The sequence below is a fragment of the Myiozetetes cayanensis genome, unplaced genomic scaffold, assembly GCF_022539395.1.
Source record: "Myiozetetes cayanensis isolate MyiCay16 unplaced genomic scaffold, myiCay2020 scf33, whole genome shotgun sequence".
Taxonomy (NCBI): Eukaryota; Metazoa; Chordata; class Aves; order Passeriformes; family Tyrannidae; genus Myiozetetes; species Myiozetetes cayanensis.
The window spans coordinates 638,127-664,164 of record NW_026087555.1 but is presented as its reverse complement, the minus strand read 5'-3'; the positions used below and the strand labels follow the sequence as shown (position 1 = coordinate 664,164).

At 42.0% G+C, this 26,038-nt stretch overlaps 1 protein-coding gene across 3 annotated transcripts in view; it reads right to left on the bottom strand.

The window, feature by feature from the left end:
- WDFY3 (WD repeat and FYVE domain containing 3) overlaps nucleotides 1-23,897 on the bottom strand; it is a 167,039-nt gene extending 143,142 nt beyond the window's left edge. For 2 of the 3 annotated variants that reach the window (XM_050327290.1, XM_050327292.1), the window contains exon 1: nucleotides 23,321-23,674. The gene's annotated coding sequence lies outside the window, so the exon portion shown is untranslated. Of the gene's footprint in view, nucleotides 1-23,320; nucleotides 23,675-23,878 lie in introns of those variants that run through there. The other variant, XM_050327291.1, reaches the window with a different exon arrangement.
- Nucleotides 23,898-26,038: the final 2,141 nt, after the last annotated feature.

Here is a 26,038-nt window from a genome sequence, read left to right as displayed (position 1 = left end):
CAGGTCAGATATAGATAAGGCAATTAGCACCCTGACCACCAAAGGAACAGATCAGTACATCTTTAAATGTTTACAAAAAGCCTAAAGACTCTGTTCAACACTGTAACTGGACAAGTCAAAGTCGATAATATACATAAATCCTAATAATAAAGACTTACTTATTCTATCACACTGTACACCAGAAATCTTCAGCTCCCAGAGTCTGTTTCCAAAGTACATGCACAGCTATAAAATGTTTTGTAGCTACTGTGATGCTGGTCATCTCACCACAATTTGCCAACCTTCACATCTCAGAAGAGTTCTGCAGAACTCTGATTCTCATCTCACAGAAGATGAGCTCAGCTCCTTGAACAACCCTACGTAACCAGTTTTTTGTACTCTGAGTTTGCAAGACTAGTATATATTCAGATAGCTCTCTCCAAATCCAAGTAATTCCTGACTTAAACAAAGTAACAAGGCATGTTAGAAAAGAAGTATTAAGAGAACAACTTGCATAAATGCCTGTTTTCCTGCATAGTTTACCAGCGTCTGATGGTAAATAAGATGATGCCTTATTCTAGTAGCTACCTGGAAACAAATAAATCCATTTAACTATTACCACGGTCCTGACAGAAGACAGACCTTCTGAATATTGTCAAAGAATATTTACTGTGTTCCTGGGAGAGCTTGTTCTGCAGACTGCCTACAAAGTCCTCACAGCTTTGGGTTCTGCCTTCTTGGCAGTTGCCAGGGATCTCATTTTGAATCAAACTTGTCCTGTTCTGACCAGCTAATACAAGTGTTGGAAACAAAATTTTTAAAAATTTTAAAAAAAGTTTAGCAGACTAAAGTGATACTGAATATCCGAGTAACTGCTTCATTCTGCAATGTGAAATCAAAGTGTGTACAAAGTAAAAAGTCATCTTTTCATTTAGTGACTCCCAAGTAGAACAGGACCCCACACACACATGGGGGTTCAGACCTGCCAGCGTGGGCTCATCGTTGGAACTCAATAAATTAAGATAATTGATTTTTTTTTCTTTAACCAAAGGAAAACTAAGGTACTGCAGTAACAGTCCTACCAAAAAAAAAAAAAGTGTCTAAATGGAGTCACTTTTAAAATCATCTGCAAAAATTATGACCATGTACTTCTTTCTCTTCTTTCAGAAAGCAGCACTCAGCACTTGAAACATGTTAGTCTGTTTCTCGAAAGTGTCTCCCTAGATAATCCCTTCCTTCCTCAGTTCATTCATTCATTTCTTCTGAGATGTTAGATCCGAGAGAGAGATCACAGGCCAACAAAGATATCTCATAATATACACTCCTGAGCACGATTAACTTATATCAGATTCTGATCACTAAATAATACCCATTTTTATCCTCCAATTAACAGTGTAACCTGATGTATTGCCTAGCAATCCTAAGAACTCAGAAGTGTAAGAATGCAGATAACACATTTAGTTTTCCATGTTTTCTTTCTGTCCAAGCACGTCCTCCGCACAAAATGTGTCCTGTCAAGACTTCAGACATGATGTCTAGACAGAAAAACATAGGTGAATGTTCAAACATCTGTAAAAAGACATGGATGCAAATTTAAGATCCAGACCATTTCCATTCCTGTACACAGAAAAAAAAGTTAAAGACAGCGAATGACTTAAGGTAATGTCACTTGCCAATATGAAATTACAATGACTCTTCAGTCATGCAGTTACCTCCCTATTTGAGTGATCTGCATGGCCAACCATGAAGAGAAGTATCAAAAGATCAGAATTTGAACTCATTTTCCAGTTATGCAGGCAGCTCTCCCTGTTACACAGGCATAGAATCATATCCTATATTCTATCCAAATCCTTCTAAGAGATTTGTAGTTCATGAGTTTGTGGATGCATGTATTTCATGTTTCCGTCGGGATTTTTGTCTCGGGTTTTTGGGGGAGGGGGTTGTTCAGTTTGGTTTGGATTGGATTTTTTGCTGGGGGAGGGAAATGGGACAACATTTAGGAAGTGGAATATAACAGCTTGATGATACATCTTAATCCTTCCTTGCCCTTAACACATTCTTACTCGACTTGCTACAAATATAATGGAAGCACTTATTCTTCCTCTGCCTGAGAGCTGCCAACACCACCATACTTCTAAAATTTCTTTCTCTACTATCCACCTGGGGTATTTACCAAATGAAAATATCCTACTACTCATGCAATCTAAGTTGATCGCAATTATTTGTCCTATTGCAGAAAATTCTGCATTAGAATTACCAGAGTAAACCAGAAAGGCATGACTGGTTAAAATTTATTGTGTATTAACCAAAGTGTTAACAAAAAAATATGTCCATAATGGAGAAAAAAAGAAACAAACCCTAGCACAATATCATAAAGTTCCATTACCATTCTACTACATAAGAAATAAGTGAACATGAAGTAAAAGGAAAGCTAAAAAATGGTGAGGTATAAAAGCCGTTAACACTATTTAAACTGTAATTTGTGTTTGGATATATTTTTCCAGGGGAAAGGAAGTGTCCCTACAGTTACTTTGAAAAATACCTCTAAAGACACCAGCTGATCATAATTTGTTGACTGTAGATTCCTACCAATTCTGTAAAGAAATGTCACATTTGGCTTGCTGTCCACATCATTAAATAATAAACCAAAGCTCACATTTTGAAGGAATTAGGCTTCTCATGACATAATTGGAAATATTTAGGTTTTCTCTGACAAAACGAGGAGCACAGCTGAACACTGCAAGGTACCAGAATAATGACACTCACAAACTGAGATTTACCTAAACAGAGCTCAAGGAATGTATCACAGAACCAGGAAACAACATAAATGCTTGTCTTATATGAGACAAGTAATTAAACTTATTGATGTCATCAACTTCCTAGTTAATATGGACTTCACTTGTTTCTTTTTAAAAAAAAAGTCTAACCAAGATAAGATACTAGACCTTCATGCTTTTCAATTTCCAAATAACAAAGATTTTCATATTGCAACTCAGGTCTGTCACAAGATGTCAATTCTCTAAAGAGATCAATTAAGGCAATAATATTTTGCTGTCTCTGCAATGAAAAGGTACCACCTCAGTTCTCTTCCCGATCAAGATTTGAAGTGTAAACAGCCTCTAAATACTATGATCAAGTGCCATTCTTGATCAACATTCTCTCAAGTCTCTTCTTACCAGGTAACACAATTGAAATTTACCTCCTGTAAGAGTAAAGGTGCAATGGGTGGATTACTTCGAAGTCTTTTAGGAGAAATAACATTACATGAATATGTCCTTAGTAGTTAATTAGAAAATCTAAACAGCACTTAACAGGAGAGAGTACAGACTGAAAAAGAAATTCTTCAAGAATATTACAGGACTCGAGCTGCTGTTCATTTCCAGCGTGTTCCCAACACCACTGTAAATTGGTACCAACCCTCACCAGCAATTCAATAGAAGCACATGTAGAGTTATCATTTTCCATTGCCTTCAACAGAAAATAAATTCTCCAATAACCAAACTTAAACAGTGCACTAAGGGGAAATGTAAAGGGAGTGGGGAGATTCTTTTCTCCAAAGCAGCAAAGAAACATCTTCCTCCTATATTAATTCCTATGATTTCTAACTCAACAATACTAAGATAAAAAATCTTTTAAGTTGCCAGTCTATACCAGACCTCGTCAAACACACCACTACAACCAGAGAGTCACATGCTAATTTATGTATGTATTCACTGAAACTGCTAAAAAGTCACTGAATGCTTCCGGAGGATCACAACACTTAAACTCAGGATGAATCAGTTGGAAAAAACACACATATAAAGCAGAGACAGGGGGGCAAACAACAAATACTCCAGGAATCCTCTGGGATCAGGACCACAGAATATCTCACTAAGAAGGTCTGAAGAGCAATCTCAAAATTCCCAATGAAGTGTTGGGTCTTACACAAGCATTACTTTTGTGAACTCTATATCAGACCAGGTCATTCCCACCACCACGCTTACAAACAGCCAGCCATGACGTCTGGTTTTTATTTTGATGTATTTTTCCAGAAAAATCTCTTCAATCCTTCACTTCTCACCATTACTTTCTGGGCTTCCCCAGCACCAGGTGCTCTGGTAAAGTACACATGCATTCATAGTGCCAGCTCTGCAGGGCTGAGGTGAGAATTCTCACAGAATCCTCACCAACAATGGAAATAATCAAATGACTCAGTGACAAACATGGCTACAGCATACAATATGTTATAAGCAGAACTCTATCTATATCTCTGTCATGAGAAACTTGGGGGGTAGAGGTATGAGTAGACAGGACTGAAGTATATGTGCTATGCATGCAGTCTTTCGGCTGCAAAAGAGGACATCTTCTGTATGCCTGGTCTGCCAAAAGCAGAAGCACATTGTCACTGGAGGCAAAGAAATTCCAACGCAGATGGCTCAGAAGCAAAGGACCACAAGTTTATACAAATGACAGCATCTTGCCATCTCCCCAAATACCTGATCTACAGTACAGACACCATGAGCAAGAAAATGCATCCTCTGTATTCCCTGTAACTTGTTTAGCATAAGATTTACAAACTAAATAAAGACCTTAAACCCTTAACCCCAATTTATTCCCTGATATAGGACACTAAGCGTTAGAGCCTATTTATGACTGATGCAGATCACATTTGACATGAAACACAAGCAGTGTAGCAAACTGTGTGCTATCACAGACCAACTATGATTTCTCCTCTGCTGGGACTCGTATATGGTGTACTCAGTTCATCTGTAAGATGGAAGAGCACAGCACTGTAGACCAGAAGTCTCCCAGCTCTAGTCCCATCACATAGTACTGTACAGGCAGTTTTCCAAACGTTTATCAGAGATTAAAACAGCCTGCCTTGGTCACTTAAGCTCACAGGAAGCCATGCAATGTGAAATGGAAACAACATGACATAAAACTGTGAACTGAAAATGAAGTGTGAATAGGGCAAGCATTTTTACAATATATTGACTGTCTTTATTATACTGCAGTGAGATCATTTGGCTCTAAAAGCATGAGATTTACAACTACCTCATCTTATACACAGGAGTACTATATTTTATTTGGTGATCCCAGGGCAAGGCTGGGGAGGAGAATTAAAATTTATCTCAGGTCCACCCTTTGAAGGAAGGATAAAAACCCCAAAACCAAACAAACACCAGTTATTTACATATTTCTAATATCATGAGAACAAGAACTTGTAACTTTTGACCTTAGCTTCAACAAAGGCCATTTGCAGCATTTTATTTAGATCCAAGCAAATGCCTTTTCTTATATACCCATAAAATATCAAGCAATTCTACTGCTCTACACATTTAATTCTTCCCATGATACACAAAGACAGTTTGATTTTGCAACATACTGAACTGAAGAATAAACCCAAACGAGCTATTGTCTCATTGGCATTGGAAAAAGAAGGAAACAGAAACGCAGGAAAGAAAATAACTCGTTCGTAAACAAAGCAGGGGGGGCAGGGAGGAAGAAAGAAAAGGGGAAAAAGCAGCAACCAGAACACAAGCAGCTGGTGCTCAGGGACTAGGAAGGACTTTGGCTCCACAATAACAGGATCAGTTGCATAATCGCTGCTGCCTGAAAAGTTATACAATCTCCGCCCTTCTCATCATAAAGAAAACAAATAATTAACAAAAAAGTCCTTTTAGGGCACAGCATCTAATAAATGAAATACTACATGTTAAATCCTACCAAAGAGGAGGAGCTCTGTAGTTTCAAATATTACTTTTTAGCTTACTAAAGCATTAACCATCAAATTCTATGTTTACCCTTACTAAAATCATCTTATTTCCCCTAAAAGCAACATGTCCTTACGCCAGTGCCAAGCCACAAGAATTTACCACCTGGCTTTTCCAGCCCTGCTCTCAGAAGGCATGTCTGCACTGGAGAAAACTGTCTCTAAGGCCAAGCTGCATGAAATGTGACCTCTGTTGTTGCTGTAGAACATTACAACTTCAGTGGCTATCATGACATTTGAACCCAAATTATAAACTACAAAAGAATCCCAAGCACTAATACAAGGCTAACTCTACAACTGGGTATTTTGCAGATACTTACAGCAGAACTGGCATAACACTCCTAAGAGGAATGAAGACAAATCAACCTACAAGGAATGACCCACTACCGAAAAGACAGCAGGAAGGAGGTTTTCCTGAGTGGTCATATATTGTGCAGACCTGTAGGCTGTGGCATTGCACAGAGTGAAAGTGAGGTTTGAGTCAGATGTGAAAGACCGCAAAGATACTGCATTCAGATTAAGAGGCAGTTGAATTTTAGTTTGCCAGCACTGAATCCATAAAGATAATTCTAGGCTAATTATAGCCCTCTTGTAAAGGACTTGGACCAAAAGAACAAAAGCTTTATCTCCTCATCTAAAATTTGCACTTCTCAGTGATTATCGCTCCTATGCAGTTAAGTCTTGTCCATTTGGTTCTTCTTACCTCTGGGTCAGAAGTTTTACATCTTCTCACCATGATTTGGGCTCACAGCCCAATGCTACTGCATTGCAGAGTTAGAAAAGACATGATGCAGCAATATTCCTGAATTTCTTTGGATGTGGAGGTACATGTCATTGCTGCCAATCTCTGATAATCCAATCCCTGCTGCCATCCAGATAAAACTCAAGAGGCTCATGGCATTTCAGAAAAAAAATAATTAAAAAAAAAAGTAACAATGACATTAAGATGACCATCCTGACACTTATGTCTTCTTGTTATTTTCTAGCCAGTGTCTAGAACACTGCAAAATTCACTGACTGTGCAAAGACAGAATGAACATTCGCTCTTCCACTCACCCCTGAAACTCTAAGCAATCCCCCTTGTGCTCAACACAGACCACTTCCAGAAACAATTTCAGGAATCAGAAGTTCCCCTTGAAGTGAAGTGGAAATACCAGGATCTGTTTTGCAGTGGAATCCCAGATGAATTTCAGAAGGAGTCACCTAACCTATAATCCCTTCGCTATCACTCAGCCTGTCAGCTCCTGAGTAAGTAGACAGATGAGAACTGCACCATCAAGGGAAAGAGAGAACCTGATGCTAACCTGGTGGCCTGCACCAAGGAATATGCTGGCCCTGTATATCCAAGATATTCAGGGAGACCAGCAACTAGACAAAGGTCCACTCCTCTCTGCTTAACTCACCAGCCCTGAACTTACCACGAGAAAATTATGTAAATGCTGCTCTGACAGACCATCCTCACTACACTGCACCAGACTGTCCTGACCAGTTACAATTTCAGCAGCAGTGGCCAGGTCACAGCAGCATTTCATTAGCAACCACCTTAACAGGAGAGTAGCACATTCCAGCTCTACCTTTTAGAGTTTTGGGGGTTTGTTTTGGTTTGATTTTGGTTTTGGTTTGTTGTTTTTTTTTTTTTTTTCCCTATTAGGGATTGCTACAGATAGCAGTAATCCAATCCTTAAAGCCCCTTACTGTGAATATGCTACAAAGCAGCATGGCTTTATCCGTAATGTCTCAGTTCTGAATTAAGTAAGCCACTTACCTTTCCTAATGCTTCTGCAACAACTCAGAATTTTGATTAATGACCTGCTCTGCAACAAGCGCCCCTTACCCCAACTTCCGCAGCAGTCCCTTCACTCCCCTCCCAGCTCTCTGGCAGACACTTTGAACAATTCTCATGTTCAGGACTCAGGGGAGCCATTTGACCTGTTCAAAGAGTAAAGCAACTCCAGCCAACTCTCAAGACACTACTGTACACTAATCCAAGTGCAACTGGAACAGCTATTGTGGATAAAGTGTGTGATGACCTTCTTTGTGGAAAGATAAGATATGAAAATCCTACATATCCCCCCCATTCCTTTTGGGTTTGGTGCTAAGGAAGGAGCAGAAGGAGAAAAAAATTAAAAAGTGCTCCAGGACTCCAACAAGCAAAATCTGGTACTGTAATAAATTTACTTACAAGGCAGATACTCAATGCTAAAAACTAAGCAAGCCATAAAGCTCATAGTTAAGATTCCAATGCTCTTTACACTGCTACCCATTTTCTAATGCAGACATTAAGGGTTTACATAAAAATGTGTCTTATTAGTAAATTTACACATCCAAAAGACAATCAAATTACTCACTTCTTAGGTGCCTAGGGTTGCTCTATAGTTGATAACTTCTGATTAAACAGCTCTCTGAAAGTATGATCTTCAAACCGGTATCTAAGGTAATGGGAATTAAGTACCTGCAAATGGCAGTTCCATCCTCCCAGGGCTATAAGGGCGTTCTACACTCCATCTTGATTATGGACAGCTGCGTCCACACACTTATGAGAGGTGAACTCTGCCCTCTGTGCAGCTCAGCTGATGAGCAGTTTCTTCTAACTCAATCATCCACTACCCAATATCAAATACTTCAAGTCTGAAATGACCTTTTTCTCAATAAAAAATGGACAGACAACTAACCCAGACTTACTGCAAAACCCCTCATAAGATACTAGGCGTTTTACATCCAGGTAATTTGTCTTTAGGCTTTGCAAATATAATTGAGACTCATTCTGGGTCCTGAAAAGTCTTCCCCATTAAATTAAATCTACTTCTCTCTTCAGAGGGGGAAGAGAGAAAAGAACAAACTAGAAGAGAAAAAAAAGGCAATTATTAGTGACTTGGAAAAAATGACAAAATTGAGCAGGCAAGTTATGCATGCAGGAGGGAAAAAGGAGATGCATCCAGAAGACATGAAGGAGATGCAAAATGGAACAGACCACAATTTTGTGGACACACAAGTTCTGAAAAATCTATTTACTTAAACAACTAGAAGCTCAAATGCAGATGTTCAGATCTGATTATTCCTGCTTTATAACCCTAAAGATTAGTTTGGGAAGAGGTCAAAAAATTAAACCAACAATAGCATAAAGTAATGAAAATAATTGTAATTTGTTTTTCCCTTAAAACCATTAAAAGCCTATCATCTGCTTTGTCAGTAGCATAATCTAGGAAATCCCAAAGCTTACTGTGTTTTGGCCTGAAAAGAACACAAACATGAACATATCACTTCCTAAACTTGTCAAGTCTCAACAACTACTCTCCTCCCCAGAAAAAGAAGGAAACATAAAACTTTCATCCCTATATCATCCCAGTCAACATGAAATGAACACAAAGAAACAAAATTAGAATTTACATATCTTGTATAAAACTGAAGTTGATTCACTGATCATCACTCCTATGTACAAAAGGGAGCCAATCCAGATTCTCTTAATCACAAACAATTATGCTGATCCCACATTACCTGTGCATGTATATGCTGAAACAAAAATAACAGCAAGTGATTTTCTAAAAAAGGTAATAATATGTAGAACATCAGTGATATCCTGGATGTAGACGAACTGAAATTGTAAGAAGCAATTGGAGAGGGGGAATAATTAATAAGATCTCCATATTAAAAAAAAAAAAAAAAAAGGCAGGGAGAAGGGGCAAGTTTTGAAAAGGGTCTGAGTGGATCAGTTCCACGCTGCTATCCGTGGTTTCTCCCCTGCTCTGACGCATTTCCAGGAGGACACTGGAGGAATGCTCTGTAGCAATCTTTTTCCAAATAATATTTTGGCATAAATCCAAAGTATTTGTTTTAAAACAGAAGCCCATCAGACTGGATCAGCAATAGACCCACAGAAAGCCCCCACAAAAAAATTTTCTTTCAAGGGCGCATTAGGAAGAGCATAGAATTGAGATTATGACACATGCGCACACACACAAGACTCCAAAAAATCCCTCATACCACCAGAAAGGATAAATGAATGCTCTGACAAACTAGCACACACACTCTTTTGTTCTCATAAGAAGTGTTTTTTCAAGAGCAAAATATGAAAAAAAAAAAAAACAAACAGGAAAGCAAATTAATGCATTTGTTTCATTTAAAGCACTCCCAGAAGCTTGCCAGACTTAGAGGAACAAACACTGCAAGAGAAACACTAACTGTGAAAGAGAGATGGGTCACTAACCTGGGTTCTCTTACTTGTGGCAAGCTGACACATTCCTTCCGTCTGCCTGTCCAGACTTGTCAGCACAGTGCCTGGAAGCAGCTGAAAAACTTATAACTATGTTGATAATATGAAGTGTAATTCAGACAGCACCTCCTCTGCTATCAAGAACTCCACCATCCAGCAGGAGGTGCCCAAAAGCGACCGGTAACTGGTGTCATCTAACTACAGTGAGATGAAGGAAAGAAGGAAACAAAGAGTAGAAATAAAAACTCAGGGTGACTGAAGAGCAAACAGTGTCAGAGACAGAAAAGAAATATTCCCTCCTCAAATCCCCAGACTTTTTCCTCCAATTAAAGAGCAGGAACAAATCTTTCTCTACGTTCACGTGAGACTGACTAGTGCTGTTTCCTAAACTGAGAGAGGATGAGAAAAAGTATTTTGCATGATGACTGCAACACACTTTTCTTAGGCTTGCAGATCTATTAAAGTAACTTCTCTAGAATGTTCAGAAGAGAAACTGTCTTCCAAGAACTACTGTGGCACAAATGGCACTGCTTTGTCTCCACCTCCATCTCCCTGCCTTATTGACAATACAACTAGCACTCTGGAAGCCAAAAAGAAACAAACTGGTTTAGCACTGGGAGGACCTCATATTATGAAATCATCTGACATGCTAAAACTACAGGGGGAAATAACAAAACAAAAAAACACACAACAATAACAACAAAACACAAAACAGCACCACAAAAATCCACACCCCAAAACAACAACAAAAGCCCACAAAACAAAGAAACAAACGCAAAGAAACAACTCCATCCCAGCCCTCACCTGCTGGGTTGAGTAACGAAATTTCGACCATTTTGAGGCTGAATTGTAGGTGATAACGATAACACTGTTTAGACAAGCTATATTAGTAGCTTTCCAGACATCTTTGAGAAAGATGTCTATATTTGCTTTCTCACCCACATTATTAAATTGATCATTTTGAGATAAATGTGGTATCCTCAGACTCACTATCAAAGCTGCCATGGGCTGCTCAGCATCATTAAACTGATACCTTCAGCTCAGCAACCTCACTTTAATCACATTAAAGGTACACCAGCTAATGCAAGCAATATATTAACAGGAGCCAATAATTCATGCACCTGGATGAGCACACTGAGGGGGTATGTGGTAATTGCAAACTGAAGCAATTATTTGGATCTCTTTGCAGACAAGGCAAACCTTCTACCAACATCCATTTTAGTACAGTGAAATGCATGACTACACGCTAGGAACCGGAGCAGGGAAAAGGGATCCAAGTACATAGAACACACTTCCCAAAAGGACAACCAGAAAGCCCATGGCAATATGAGTTACACGACCCTTGGATGCAGCAGGAGGCATCCCCAAACTGGGGAAGGAGGAGAGGGTTTCAAAGCGGGAAATAAATATTTCTCTACATACCAGGATGCCAACAGACAACCCTGAGACATCTAAAGGTCATTCTTCTTATAGCTCAAGAGGGCAACCAGAACACAAAGACTACAAATAAAGACTACCAAATGCTTAAATGTATTTTATTTTTCACTGAAAGCTGAATTTATTACTGAAGGTAAAGAGAAAGCTAAAAAGAGACTGGAGCATCTCTGCATGCAGATTTACACAGCACAGGGCTCTTTGACCGAGCAGATAATGGCATTACAACATGTACTGGAAGGTGAGCAAACTCACTTTTAATATGAGAATAAAAAGGTCTTAGGAGGGTGGCAATTGGCCAAGAAAACAGATTACTAACCATATAAGATCTCCCCCTAACTCAGAGACATTAATTACACAGGACATCTCTTTAAGTGACACCTCCATTCAAATAAAAGATGTTGCAACCAATACAACACTACTTATGGGGATAATAATTCCTTACTGTAAAAACAAAACAAACCACACAATCATCCAAAGATCACCAATGAAGTACCAGATTCTTCAAAAGGCAGTTGTTTTTAACTAAGAAAGGACACCATAGAGAGTGAAAAGGTGTCAGGCACTGTAATTATACTGCTCCAGTACACACATTTTTCAGATACTGCTCTGGAACGCCCACGTTCTTGGTCCTTTTCTCTTTCTCTCCTCCTCCTTTTCCAAGCCTTTTTATTGAAAAAAAAAAAAATTTAATTTAGACTGGGCTAGCTGTTCTTCAAGATGAAACAACAAGACTGCAAAACAAACATCAGGAAATAAGAGTACCTATTATGAGGTATAAATTTTGAGACAGTACTCTGTATTTAGTACAAGCCTTCAGCTCATGATGAAGCTTTCCATCTTCCTCCCAGCCCTGTTTAACATACTCTTGTTAGGCCTTAGGAGTCCCATCTTGGGAGTACTCATTAAAAACAGTATAATGAAAAGTGAGACGCTTACTTACTTACTAACATCAAAATACTTAAGCACAGCAAAGAAAATCTGAAAGGGAGGGTGACAACACCACTTTCTTTTTGTAAGAGAGAAATATGGAACAGCATTAACACAATACATATAAGCACACAGGCTTCACTCAGCTCTGTCTAAGCATTATTCTAACAGTACCTGATGAGAGAACTGGAGGGCAAGAGAAAACTTCTTTTTTACCCCAGCACTCAGAGACACAGTAAACTGGTCAAAACAAAATCCTCATGTCTTGTTTGCCAGACTTTTTTAATCTTTTTTTTTTTTCCTTTTTTTCTCCCCCACTTAAATGTTGCAAGTGCAGAAACCAGGGGAGGAGGGAAGGGGATCTATTGTTTTTTTTACTTTTTATTGGTAGAGTATTGGCAAACTGGATGTGGCCATTTAAGTAGTCATTAACAAGAAGGAGGAAAGCATTCTACAAAATTTAAAGTATCTGCAGACAATACCTCTTGTCCAGCATAAAGAAATAGCAACAATACTGACATTAATGAAAAATAACACAGAAAAAATAAGTCTTTATCAGGCCTCCATTTTCCATTATGTAGACAAAGCTATCTTCCTGAAAACTACACATGGACTCTTCATATCTTCGAAAAACACAGTACTGTGAGCCTGCTTTTCTTCTTTAAACATCAAAACCATTCATTAATCCCAAACAATACAGGTCTTCAACAAACCTGGGTTACTCAGAGGCTTTTTTCCCCAAATACTATTTAAAGCCTTAACAAGAAGGTACGACTTCTGACCAATGTTCTTTCCATGGCTCAGGTTAATACTAAACTTCCAGTCCAGTCACAGTGTTCCTGATGTCTCTCTCCTGTCCCTGTCCCCTTGAGTAACTACAGGCCACTTCCTTGAACATACACCCTAAGCAAAGTAAAAGGGTCAAAAGAGACTTATTGTTTATAATTAATTTGTTTAAATTCTCAAAAGCAGTTTGCTTTCTGCTCAGCAGAGGTAAGAGCCGTCCACATGCTGTGCTAACTTTCCCACTGCCAGGACCTCACAGCCTCTGACATATCACTGCTGCCCTCCACTGCAAGAGCAAACGCAGAATAAATCTAAGCAACAGACCACTTATAAGCCCAACATTGAAAAAAACATAGTTACAGTAAAATATCCAGTACTTTCACAGCCCATCAAATTAAGAATTATCTTAAAGATTCACATGTTTTCATTTGCTGCTTAAAGCACGCAAGAAGTTCATCTGACACCCTTATCTCTTCCTCCAGAAAGCCAGGCCTCTGAATCCCATGCTCCCAACTAAAACGCTCCAGCAAATGTCCTCCTTCAAGCACGATTAGATGTTCCTTCCAACCAAAATCTCTGTTGTGTTTAAACTGTCCTAAGTGAAATCAAAATTTAAAATAAGTCCGTCCTCACATCACACAACAGTGATGAGTATTCAAAGAAGCACCGGTTAGTCTGTTGAACCCAAGCCTTGCCCATCATTAATGCCAGAATAAACCCCTCAGCATATTCCTGATATATAATGGATAAATATTGGAGAGCCTTTCTCCAAGCATTAGAGAAATTATTACATCCTAAACACACTGTTAAGTTTGCAGAGGCACGCTGTGAAAGTAAAAAAACCTGACATACATACATCCATCCATCCCTCCCTCTCCACACACATACACACACACACACCCCCACCCCAGAACAGTCTCAAACCACAGCTGAATCCTGTGTAACAGCATTAACTATTCACTGAAATAGTTATAAAGCACCGTATTTCAAGGAAGTTTCTATAAATAACCTTCATCCTGTTACAAACACCAGAGAGCAAAAAAAAAGGCCAGTGGTTTCTGGACACAGAATATTTGGCCCTTCATCATATGGATTCACAGGCTGGTTAATTTCTCTGGTAACAATATGGAACTACCAGGAACTTAACCAAAATCAAGAAATGTATTTCAAATTACTATCACCTTGCAGTGCTTGAAGTGCTCCACTTTCCTACTCAAAGGTAGCCTTGTGAGGAATACTATGAGAGCAGAAAACAAGCAGGACTAGGGATTTCCACTTCACCACCACAACCCTCTCAGCTTAACGCAACAAGACAAATCCAAACTGAACTTCACACAACACAAACATCTACTAATGATAGTATCAACTTTGTTCTGCAAAGAATGGTGAAAAAGAGGATAGACAGGAAAACAGAGGAGAGTTTTCATCTTTCAAATTTATTCTGTGCCAGAGGAAGCTAAACCCTCACCTTGGTATATTCTCTACTCAATCTGAGCTCTTTCAGAAAAACATTAACTATGCTGATCTCCTTGCATGAAGAAAGATCACAAGTTAAAGACACACAGCTAGACAAAAAAGATTTTTCCAAGTACATCATTTGCAATACGCACATCTGCTTCATTTCACCAAAAACACCCCAACAAACACAAACAAAAACCTAAACATTCATATCATCCTGTGTATTTGAAGTACACAAATACACATATGTGCTTTGCTAAAATAAAAGTGGTTATAGTTTTAGGTGCTTTAACCGATCAGTATCTGTATCTGTATCTGTTTTGGCTGGGGTACAGCTAATTTTCTTCATAGTAGCTGGTATGGGGCTGTATTTTGGATTTGTGCTGAACACAGGGTTGATAATCTAGAGATGTTTTTGCTATTGCTGAGCAGGGCTTACACAGAGCCAAGGCCTTTTCACACTGCCACACTGGTGACACCGGAGACTGGGAAGCTGGGAGGAGACACAGTCAGGACAGCTGACCCCAAGTGACCAGAGATATTCCAGACCATATGGCATCATGCTCAGTATATAAAGCGGGAGGAAGAAAGAAGAAGGGAAGGATGTGTGGAGGGACTCTGTTTGTCTTCCCAAGTAACTGTTACATGGGATGGGGCCCTGCTCTCCTGGAGGTGACTGGACACCAGCCTGCACATGGGAAGCAGTGAATTAATTCCTCGTTTCACTTTGCTTGTGTGTGCTGCTTTTGCTCTCCCTATTGAACTGCCTTTATCTCACCCCAGAAGTTTTCTACATTTTAGCCTTCTGATTCTCTCCCCAGTCCCGCTGGTGGGGGAATGAGCCAGCAGCTGCTTGGGGCTCGGTGGCTGGCTGGGGTGAAACTACCACACTCTACAACACTGGAACTAAGAAAAAAAATTCCAGCTACTAATATAGCACATCCAGAGCCCTGTCTGTATAGGAACATCACTAGTGAAACTGCATGGGATTTCAGACACCAAGGAAGCCTTTTGGTGTTGTATGCATCCTTGTTGTGTCCTCCATTGTCCCAGTACCCTGATCCAACACTGCTGGGAATGTGTTTATGTTCCTGGTAAGAAACTGAAAGCAAAATATTTCTGTCTCCAGAAATTACTACAGTCAAAGTAAGACATATTTGCTACTGTGCCTTTACACGCTCTAATAACGAAAAGCTTGGAGATACTCCCTTGTTACTTCATGACCCACTCAAAACCTAAATTAAATATTCTTCACTAGCTAAGCCTCACTGCCCAGAACTGTGAAAAAGAAACTTTTGCAAACCTAATTAACAAGCAAATTAGCATTCTCTTAGATCATATCCACAGAGACTTTGTTTTTACATTTCTAGTGTGGCTCACTGCTTAACTGCTACTGACTCAAGTATTAGCATTTAATTTGTGATGCAATACCAAAACTGTTTCTATGTCCATTCCACATGACTGCTTATAAAGAATGTTTACTTCTGCCTGTTCAGGGAGGCATTCTTTCTTCTGTGAGTGTAAAGAAACTCCCAAATAAAATGAATTTCACTTCTCTTCAGTCATCTTATCAGACAGGAAACCAGTGAGTGTTACCATCTCTGATCACGGTTTTCTCAATCTCATCATATCCACAGCACCTCAGTCAATCCCACAACCAAGGGCCTGCACCATGACATTTCATCTCTTAGGTTGGCAACTCTGAGAACACCAAAAGGCTCAACTTTTACATTAAGAAATGTTACCTGCCCTGTCTGTCATTCCGTACCCTGTGCACTCATGCAAACACAAAGCAAGGCCTTGACCTCGTCCCTGTGAAGACACAAGGACCTCCATAAAATCCCATTAGAAATAAACAGGTCTTGGTCAGCATACAACTGCAGAGCCAAATCCCAAGACCATCAATGGCACTATAAATGCTGTGAAAGTGGTGAATTCCCATGTCCTGGTTCCCATTACTCCTTCGGTTGTCCTTCAGACAACTGCTTTCTTCCTTTTTTATGTTTTGGGGGGGTTTTTTGTTGTGTGGGTTTTTCCCCCAAAATTAAGTATAATTTCTGAGCTTGTTTCCATACAACACCTGCCCCCTGCTTGGCACAGTTTGGCTGCTGGAACCACTTGAACTAGTACTTCCACTGATGCCTCCCTATCACAAAAAAAAAGTTTCCCCTAGTACAGCTCACCTTCAGTGAACAACCCAAAGGCCAATACTTCGCACCAGTCTAATAAACCGCAGACAAAACCTGAGGCTGATTACGCCAAGTGCACTTACATCCGATTAACCTTCTTAATGATCTTTACCCTCCCTAAGGCATTCTGAACAGTCCTTCCTTCTCCTTTTCGGGACTGTCCATCATCCAAGCACTTGAAAAGTCTTTTCAGAAGTTTTGTTACCAAGCCAAGTTGATATTTTGTCATATTTTATCCCTCTGTAGGTATTTTTTTTCCTTTAAACAGCCCTAAGCATTTTCCTAGCCCTGCAATTTCTTTTTCTATTTCCCTAATCTCAAATTATACAAAAAAAAAAAGGACATGATTACAGTGCCAAGGAACCAAACAAAACCTTTAGGACATCACTGCTGTACAAACCCCCCCTTCCTGCTACAGCCCACCTGTGAGCTAAGATTTTGGTTCTCAGCAACAACTTGGGGTAATGCCATGGCATTCAAATACACTCCACTTTCTGAACCAAGATCCTATTACCTATTACTTTACACAGATCAAGCCATCCTGTTTTGAATTATACTGAGATTTCTACCATGTCTTCATTTGAAAATAATAAATCCTCTGGTAATATATGAACATAAAACACGGTTCACTTGCACCCACGCTCCACCTGGCAGAATGATAGTGAGAAAAGTAACACCAAGACAATCCAGGTAGTGCTACCCTCTAACACCCAATACTTGGTGACAACTCTTAACAAAACCTGCAGTGAAACAGAAAGCCAGATGTACATTTCTCTCAAGAGCTTCTGATCCACATTCTCAGTGAAGACATACCATTCCAAAAATGAAGGACCCTAAAAAAATTCCTAAGGAACATGGGGGAGTATCTTCGCTTTCTAGCCACGTGTCTATCTCACCATACCAAATTGTCAGCTCTGAAGGTGTTGCTTTTTTTTTTTTACAACTGCTTATTGATAAAGCTGCTTTATGTTAAGGATCAATTTTGGTAACTCCCCCTCTACTCTGAAACCCTTCACTACAAGGTCTCAAATGCACATTCAAAACCAGAACTGGCATGGCCATTAGTAAGAAAATGGATGATTCAATAGAGGAACCAGCTTTATAGTTCAAAGGATCTGACTTCTCTAAGGTAGGTGTCTTAGAACTGGAATAAGAAGCTTAAGTTACCCATGTAACTAATGAATATCCACTCAACCTGAAAAAGTAGGAGTTTACCTCTTACATTCTTCCATGTGTTTTCAGATTCATTATTTTCTGTACACTAAGTTAGCCAACCTGATCAAAGCTTTTTCCTTGTCATACTGTAACAAAAATGCATGACATGGAAATAACAATATTTGTGAAGATATAAGAACTAAACATTCTATTAATGTATATCTAATTGCTGTAATTCAGATGCATCCATCTTATCTTCCTCTGGCATTTCTTAGTATTTGCTCAGAAATGTGAAGCTATCTGCCTTCCTATCATTCAACACCCCTTATTGTTTATTTCTCCCACACAATTCCCTCCTTCCTAGCACAACACTGTTCCATCTCTTTTGAAATTTCAGAAGCTATTTTTTTACATGTGCTGCAGTAAGTTCTGCAAATCTGTTCCTATTCTGTGGTATGACAGAAGCATTAGAAGTCACATGCTTAAGACAGGATGAAATCCATCACTGGATAGTGATGAAATACCAAAACCAGCAAAGCAATCAAGACCATTTTCCCTCAAAAGAGAAAGATCCCAAAAGATGACATGTGGCTCTCAGTGGAATAATCCAATTCCAAAGAAACAGCAAGCTTTTTTTTTTCCCCCCCAAATCTCAATGCAGACAGTTTTACTTCCACAATCACAGCTTTGCTCAACAGGTAGGGAGAGAAAAAAGAAAAAAATTACACCATTAAAAAGCCAAAAATATTCCATGCTGTTCAAGAACATCAGCACAATTGTCAAAAATCGTGGCAATTGCACATTTCCACACAGAACAAAAATCATAAAATTTTGCCCCATTCATGGGGCATGACCTGTTCATGGGGGAAAAAAACAAAGGATGTAGGTCATCTTCACTCATAAAAGACTTAAGGGAAAGAAAGAAAGAAAAAAATATCTCCTGCACATTTAGAGCAAAGCAAATAGAACAGGAACAAGACCTACTCTTCCTTCTTTCAGCTGGACAAAGCTGTGCTTCACACCTGTTTCAAAAACCTTGGTACCAGCCACAAGCTCCAAGCAGGTGTAAGGCAGTGACACCAACACCTGAGACCAAAGCCATGGCCTCTTCACCAAGGTATTGCTATCAAGTCCTCACAGCAATCCCTGTTTGTACCAACTTTTCCAAGAGAGAGGAAGAAAAAGGTATCCAGTGTGTGAGAGAAACTCTATTTCAGCTGAGTAACTAATCTTTGCTACTTTTTGATAACTCTCATAAAAAAGGAGGTACACTGAGCTGGGCAAGGGGCATGGGGAATAACCAAGAACTCCCCCATGCCATTCAGTTTCCATAAGGACCAAGCAGAAAAGCCAAGTTCCCTCAATCCTTACAGTTACATATTTAAACACTTTTACAGGCATGTGTATCACAATCAAATTAGCACCATACCTACAAAAACTCCTTTTGTATCAAATCAATATAGAGGGTTTAAAGGAGCCTCTGAGTCAGAAAATGTCACACAATACTAACTCAAGTTTTACACAGTATTTCCCATTCTTTCTTCACCTATAAGCTCTGACACAGTATTACCATAAAGACTGAGATATGTAACAACTGTGCTACAGATCTTTCCTTAATTATTTAAACTTTGCTTAACATACCTGTCATCTGACAGGTGACCCTTACACGGAGAGTCTGTAAGTCCTGTGTCATCTTCCTCTGTCACAAAAAAAGGAAGGTGGTGTACACACTTACCTGTAATACCACAGAAGAACAGGGGATGTGACCAACAAGCAAAACCTTGCACTACTGCATCACCAAACATAGGTTGCTTGCCAAACAGATCTCTCAAGCCTGGATCACCAATAATGCATACTCAGTTTTGCAAAGCTTGCAGTGCTCTCACCTGAGCCAAGGAGCTGCTCTCATGTCAGCACCAACAACTTCAGTTAAAATGTTATAAACCACGAGCAGAATTTTGTACACAACATCAGCAGCTTTGGCAATGAGAGCACAAACAGGAATTCAGCAACATCTTCTATACTGTCTGTGGGGCAGCTGGTTAAAACCAATGTGCTCAGGGGCCTTAAGTAATTATGTCCTGTCCTCTCCTACCCAGCCCGGACAAGGAGATGTGACAATCTTACATCAGCACAGCTCAGTCCTTCAACACTGGAGGCTTATGGTTATAACTCAAGCTGTTGGTCACTCAGGAGAGGTAAGTAACAAAAAAGTATTTAAAACAATCAGCATTGCAAATAACTCAAAGAAACTAATATTATTGAGTATTTGTCACAACTTGGGCATTTTTAATACTGTACTACTGCAATTAGCAACACCATCACCAAAAAAGAATCATGAAGGAAGCCAGTGAAGTTAAAAGCCTCTGTATTAAAGCCATGAAGAAATAAATTGTTTTCCCCCTACACAATTATCCAAAAATTGTATTATGAACCAACAAAAAATTTATTTCCCATGGCCAAATGAAAGTTTCATTCTAGTAACATACCATACAAATAGACTTCTATGGTTCTAATTATCAGAAAAGCAAGCAAGCAGCAGGGGGTAAGTTGTGAGTTAGATGTATGGTTTCTCACAGCATACTTTATCTGCCCTCTCAAAAATCTGTTTATTTTGGACAAATGACACAAGACTTCCTCATGGCAGGAAGTCCTGCAAGTCAAAGGCCACTGCTGAAACAGTATTTCCACTATTTAGAAATAGGAACTTAAAAATCACTTACAAAGATGAACGAAACTGCTAATTAACACGAGCAAATTTGTCCTTTGGCAATTTACCCAACAGAGAGGAAATTACTGGCTTTTCTTTACATTCTTCAGCTTAGCACATCTTCAGAAACCCAAGTGAATCCCCAGAACCCCACACCACAGAACAGTTAACAACATTTGGGAAGTGAAACTCCATGTTCCAATACCAAAATTTCCAAACAACCTCATGACAGTCCTCAGCATTTCAAAGGGCAAGCAGAACATCTGCCCACACTCACCCCCGTACCCTGCACATAAAGCACCACAGAAGTTTTCTGCACGCTAAAAAATCCCACTGAATGCTTGCAGAAAGCTATGAAATAGTTAACGTAAGGCTGGTAGGTGTGAAATGAGTGGCTGAATTCCTCTAACAGCAACATACATATATACATCCTGAAGACCTGCTTGCCTTGCGTACTTCTGGCAGTTTGGCTCCAGTAAACCAGAGCTAAACACCACGGTTTCCATACCCACAGATGGTTGTTGGCTTACCTTCTTGGACAATTCATGCAGCAAGATGCAACAAGATAACACAGCCTTCTGATCTAAAGCCGCTATTTCCAGCTATTGAAAATACTAAGAATTATAATTGTTTTGTTATTTAGCACCTTTCTGTTACTGTTTTGAAGGAAAGAAATAAGAGTTCCTTTCCCAAGCAGTAGATACTGATGCACTGAACTGCAAATAAACAATTGACCACATACAGCAACTCTAACATGGAGATGTTGTAACACACATTTTAAATGGGTGCTGAAGATATTAAAAATCACAGCAGCACTGTCCTTAACATACTCCAATTAGATAATCAGCTAGCTAAGAAATGCAATATGACCATGTAACTCAAAACATACTACATTTTTTATTCCTAGTCTGGTAGCCTAAAACTGACCAGTAAATTGGAAGAGCAAACATATCAGATCCTAGCAAACACACACCAAACTGAAGAATACTATTCACTGACCTCTGGTCTACCACCACCGAGGTTGGAGGGATTCTTCTACCCAAAACACCTTGCTATTGACAGCGTTAAGAATTCCACAGCTGGCTCCAATTGAGCTCAACACACCCACACCACATAATGAGGAGATGATACCCACTCATACTCCAAACACGCAGCCAAAGTTACATTACCAGCACTTGGAGCAAAGGCACAACGCCACATTAACATGGACACGCGTTTCCAGCACCCAATAAGTCCTGCACCATCAACATGCCTGCCTTTAACCTAAAAGGTCAGAAGGGGATTTGGCTGCCTCACTGCAACCGACCAGTTCCCACAGCAGGTCAGTTTCGTATTTGCAAAGGCTTTGAGTCTACCAAGACTGCACAGAGCGAGGGAAACACTGCAGAAACACTAGTTCATGCAAACTGTACAGTCTGTTCACATAGCCTACTTCAACATACTGCTAGCTTGTCACCAAATGTGCCAAGGATGCAATCAAGCTAGCTCTCTGCAGAGCCTGACTGAATCCATAGGAGTCTGTGAGCTCAGGAAGATCCTACAGCTGTACAGCCAGAACTGGGCACAGGGGAAGCACAAGCATCAGGGAGCAACACAGTTCTGATGCAGAAAAATAACTCCTGTTTGCTACAACACGCAATACATGGACACACACATACCTTGTCACAAACCTAAACTGCCAAGAAACCTAAACTCAATCATTAAAATAAGGCCATGACTCATAGGTCTACACTGAAACCTTGTGAGTTACTCCAGTTATCCAAGAAATTATTCATGAAACTACAGATCAAAACAAACAAATCTAGTCCTCTGCACTAGCTCTTCCATAAGTCTTTCCCTACGCAGGCAGCGTAAGAACAGCTAGAAATTATGGCTCTTATCTTTCAAGGTGAACATCGCGCTGGGTTCTCAGCACCCAGCACCACTTACTGGTTTCTATGCAAACCCCTCCATGTATGTGCATCACCTCCCACAGCTGCAGGGCAAAAACCCACGCTGCAGACAAGCAGCAGGTACCCCGGCACCTCCGCAAATCCCCCCGCACCGTGCCCCGAACCCTCCGGGAGCCACAACCTCCCTGTCCCCGGGGGCGCGCTGGGGACAAACCTGTCGGGTGCTACAACTTCTATGTCCCTGCCGCACCGCGGGGTCGGCAGCTCGGGGCTGCCGCCAAAATAACCCCGTACGTGGGAACCAAAAAATAAAACGAAAGGGGTAAAACCCGACCCGACCCCGTCCCGGGAGCCGCTCGGTGCCCGCGCCGGCCCGGGGCGAAGGGTGAACCCCCCTCCCCCCGCACTCCCCGCCGGTCCTCCCGGGGCCGGGGCCGCCGGGCCCCTCCCGCTCCCCGCCGGGGCTCCCGCGGGAGAACCGCCCGCCCCAGCCACAACAAAGGCGGCCGGGGCGGCCCAGCGCCCGCGGGGCTCCGCCGCGACCCCCGGCCTTCCCGCGGGCCCTCCCCCCCGGCCGCGGCCCCGGCACAGCCCCTGCGCTATAGCTGGAGGTGGGGTGCCCGCACGGTGAAAATGCTCCGCCGCCCCCGGCACCTGCGCCGCCGCCCTCTCCTCCCGCCCGGCCCGGCATCCCCGGGGAGCGGGGCCTGCGCCCGGGCCGGGCCCGCGGGGGGTGCCGGGGCTGCGGGGGCTGCCCGGCCCGCCGGCGGCGCAACAAAGCGCTGGGGCCCGGGGGGGCGGCGGGCAGGGCCGGCGGGCACTCACCGCGGGGCGACGGGTCCCCGGTCCTGCCGCCCGGCCCGGCCCGGCGAGGGGGCGGCGGGCGGCTCCTCCTCGCTCTCCTCTGCTCCTTCTCTCTCCGCTCCTTCCCGCGGACAGGGCTCGGCTGGGCTCGGCGGGGGTTACGCGGCGCGGCGGCCGCGGCCGGGCGGTGCGGGCCGGGCTGGGAGGGCGGCTCCCCCCGGGCGGGCTCCGGCGGGAGGCGCCGCCGCCGCCGCTGCTGCTGCACCGTCCGGGCGCCGGGGTCGTCCCGGCCCCATCAAGGCCGGGCCGGGCCGAGGGGGCCGCGGAGGGAGCGGGGCCGCTCCCCGCGGCGGCTGGTGGCCATCTTAGTCCTCCTCCTCCTCCTCGGCGCCGAGTGCCCCCTCCCCGCCCGGCTGCCAGCGCTGCCTCCTCCCTCCGCTCCTCCTCCTTCTCCTGATGCCGCTCCTGGCTGGCTGCGGTCGTTCCCGCGGCCCGGTGAGGCCGCCCGGGGAGAGCCGGTCCGTCCTGGCAGGCCTCGGGTCGCCTTCTTAGTTCTGGGCCTTTTTACAATTATCTCACCTTTCCAGAGCGGCGGGTTTGGCTTCTGCTCGTTGTCTGACAGAATCCCTCTCCTCTAGCGCTGGCCGCCGGTGTCCTCTCTCCCCTGTCCCACAGCCATCCCCGGCAACACAGGCCCGAGCAGCTGACACGCAGGGAGAAGCCGTGCCGGGCAGGAGCCTGGATGTGGGATGCGGGAGGGAATGCAGGTTACTGCCTGAGCAAATAACCCACCCTCGGATTGGGGTTGAGGTGCTTTCCCTTCGCTTTTAGTCAGGTGTGCATCTAGGGAAAGTCCATTGGATATCCCTAGTGTCGACCACGTCTGTGCTGGCCAACCGATCTCATCCATATGATCCGGATGTTTAGACACAGAAATTACCTTTTTCCTACTTAATCCAGAAGTTTAGTTAAATTCCCAGCGGCCAAAGGACTCCTTTTTGTCAGCAGAACAAAGCAGCAGTTGGGCCATGTGCTGGGCACACAGCACAGGGAGTCACTGCAACCCCAAGGCAAGCTTCATCCACTTGGATAGTCCCGAGGAAGAGTGCAAAGGTGTGTCCACACGTGTGTGACCGGATACCCTTCTTCCTTTTTTCCAGTTACTTATAAACGTGCCTTCTTCAAGAAATCAGCTGCTAAGAGCCATTTACCCCCTAGCAGTTTCGTTTGGGGTATTTTTTTCATTCAATAAATCCCTTCTGAAGTCTTCGTTGAAAAAGCAAAATAGCATTTGGGAGAATCTGGCTGCAGGGGTAAAAGCTGCAATAAACACTGCACAAACCATCCGAGACCTCTGTGTTTCACTGGCAAATTATCACAAGCACCAGGAAGCAGGACCATTGCTTCTTGTTTCTGCTACAGGGGTTTATTAAACAAAGCTGTGTACTCTGTTGTGCTTGAGGACAAATGGAGTAAACACCATTTATCCATTCTTCCTTTTCTGGCCTTTAGCATCAAACATGTAAATCCACCTAATGTTTTTACTGGCTGATGTACTGCTGTTCAGCTGGCAGTGGAAATCATCTTGGTCCCCTTCAGGTGGTAAAAACTCTCTGCTTAAGACTTAGAGATGTCTTGAGTGAGGCTAACTCTAATTCAGCTGCTAAGGAGCACTCACTGAAGACAAAAGTGTACCTCCAAACAAACAAAGCCTACTTTTCCCAACTGACAAAACAAAATAAGCAAGGATAAGTGTATAACTTCCTTGCCTACACAATACAAAGCCACCTTTTCTTGTTAAAGGTGTCTTCAGACATCCTAAATTCACTGTATTAGCAGGAGCAACATCCCACCCTACTCAGGAGAACAGCCCAAGCTATAGTTCGGGTTGGAGTGGGGATGACTGTCCCTGTATTTCTTCCTGTGCAGTATTATCAGTGAAGAATAGGCATCAAAACAGAAACTGTGTGCAGTATGTCAGCCATAGTCTTACCACAGCCACTGTAATATGATCAGTGGCAGAAGCTCTTAGACAGTTGATATTCTCATGTCCCTGGAAAAAAACTTAAATATTATGCCATGTATATCTTGTTTTGTCCCTCCTAATGAAATGCCTATTTTTGCCTACCTTTTGGACAGCTTCTTCCCAACCCCCTTTGCAGCCTCTTCTTCCCCATCACATGCTAACACAAGTAATTGTCACTGTCTGCTATGGAAAAAAAATATGGTGTTCAATGGCTAAGGTCATATGAGAAATGTTACAAGAACAGGAAGGGAAAGTGAGGATGGTCAAAGCACGAAACTACAGATTTGTTTTCAGGGCATGCCTTTTTGAGGGCACTCACCATGTTTTGTATGCATCATGGAGTAACTTATACAGAGAAGGAAAAGTGTTTGTGTTGAGTTACATACCAGACTCAAATAATTTGCCCCTGGAGTGAATGCTAAGCTCAGAGTCAGTGGCGAGTATGTTTCTGTTACAGAACAGCCAAGGTCTGTGTCAGCCTGTTCAGAGCTAACATGCATTGAATTTTTACAGCCGCATTCTCCTTAACGTGTAAGCCATGCCGGTCTAGGAGCAAGAATGCAATGCACTCTACCAGGTGGAATTGGGCCCTGTTTGGTCTATTTTCATTCTGGACTGCAGCAAAGGGAAGCACTGATTTCATCAGCTTGTTCCGACAGTTATTTCACTTACTGTGCAAGATGCAGTCTGTGAATGGTACATGGCAGTTACAC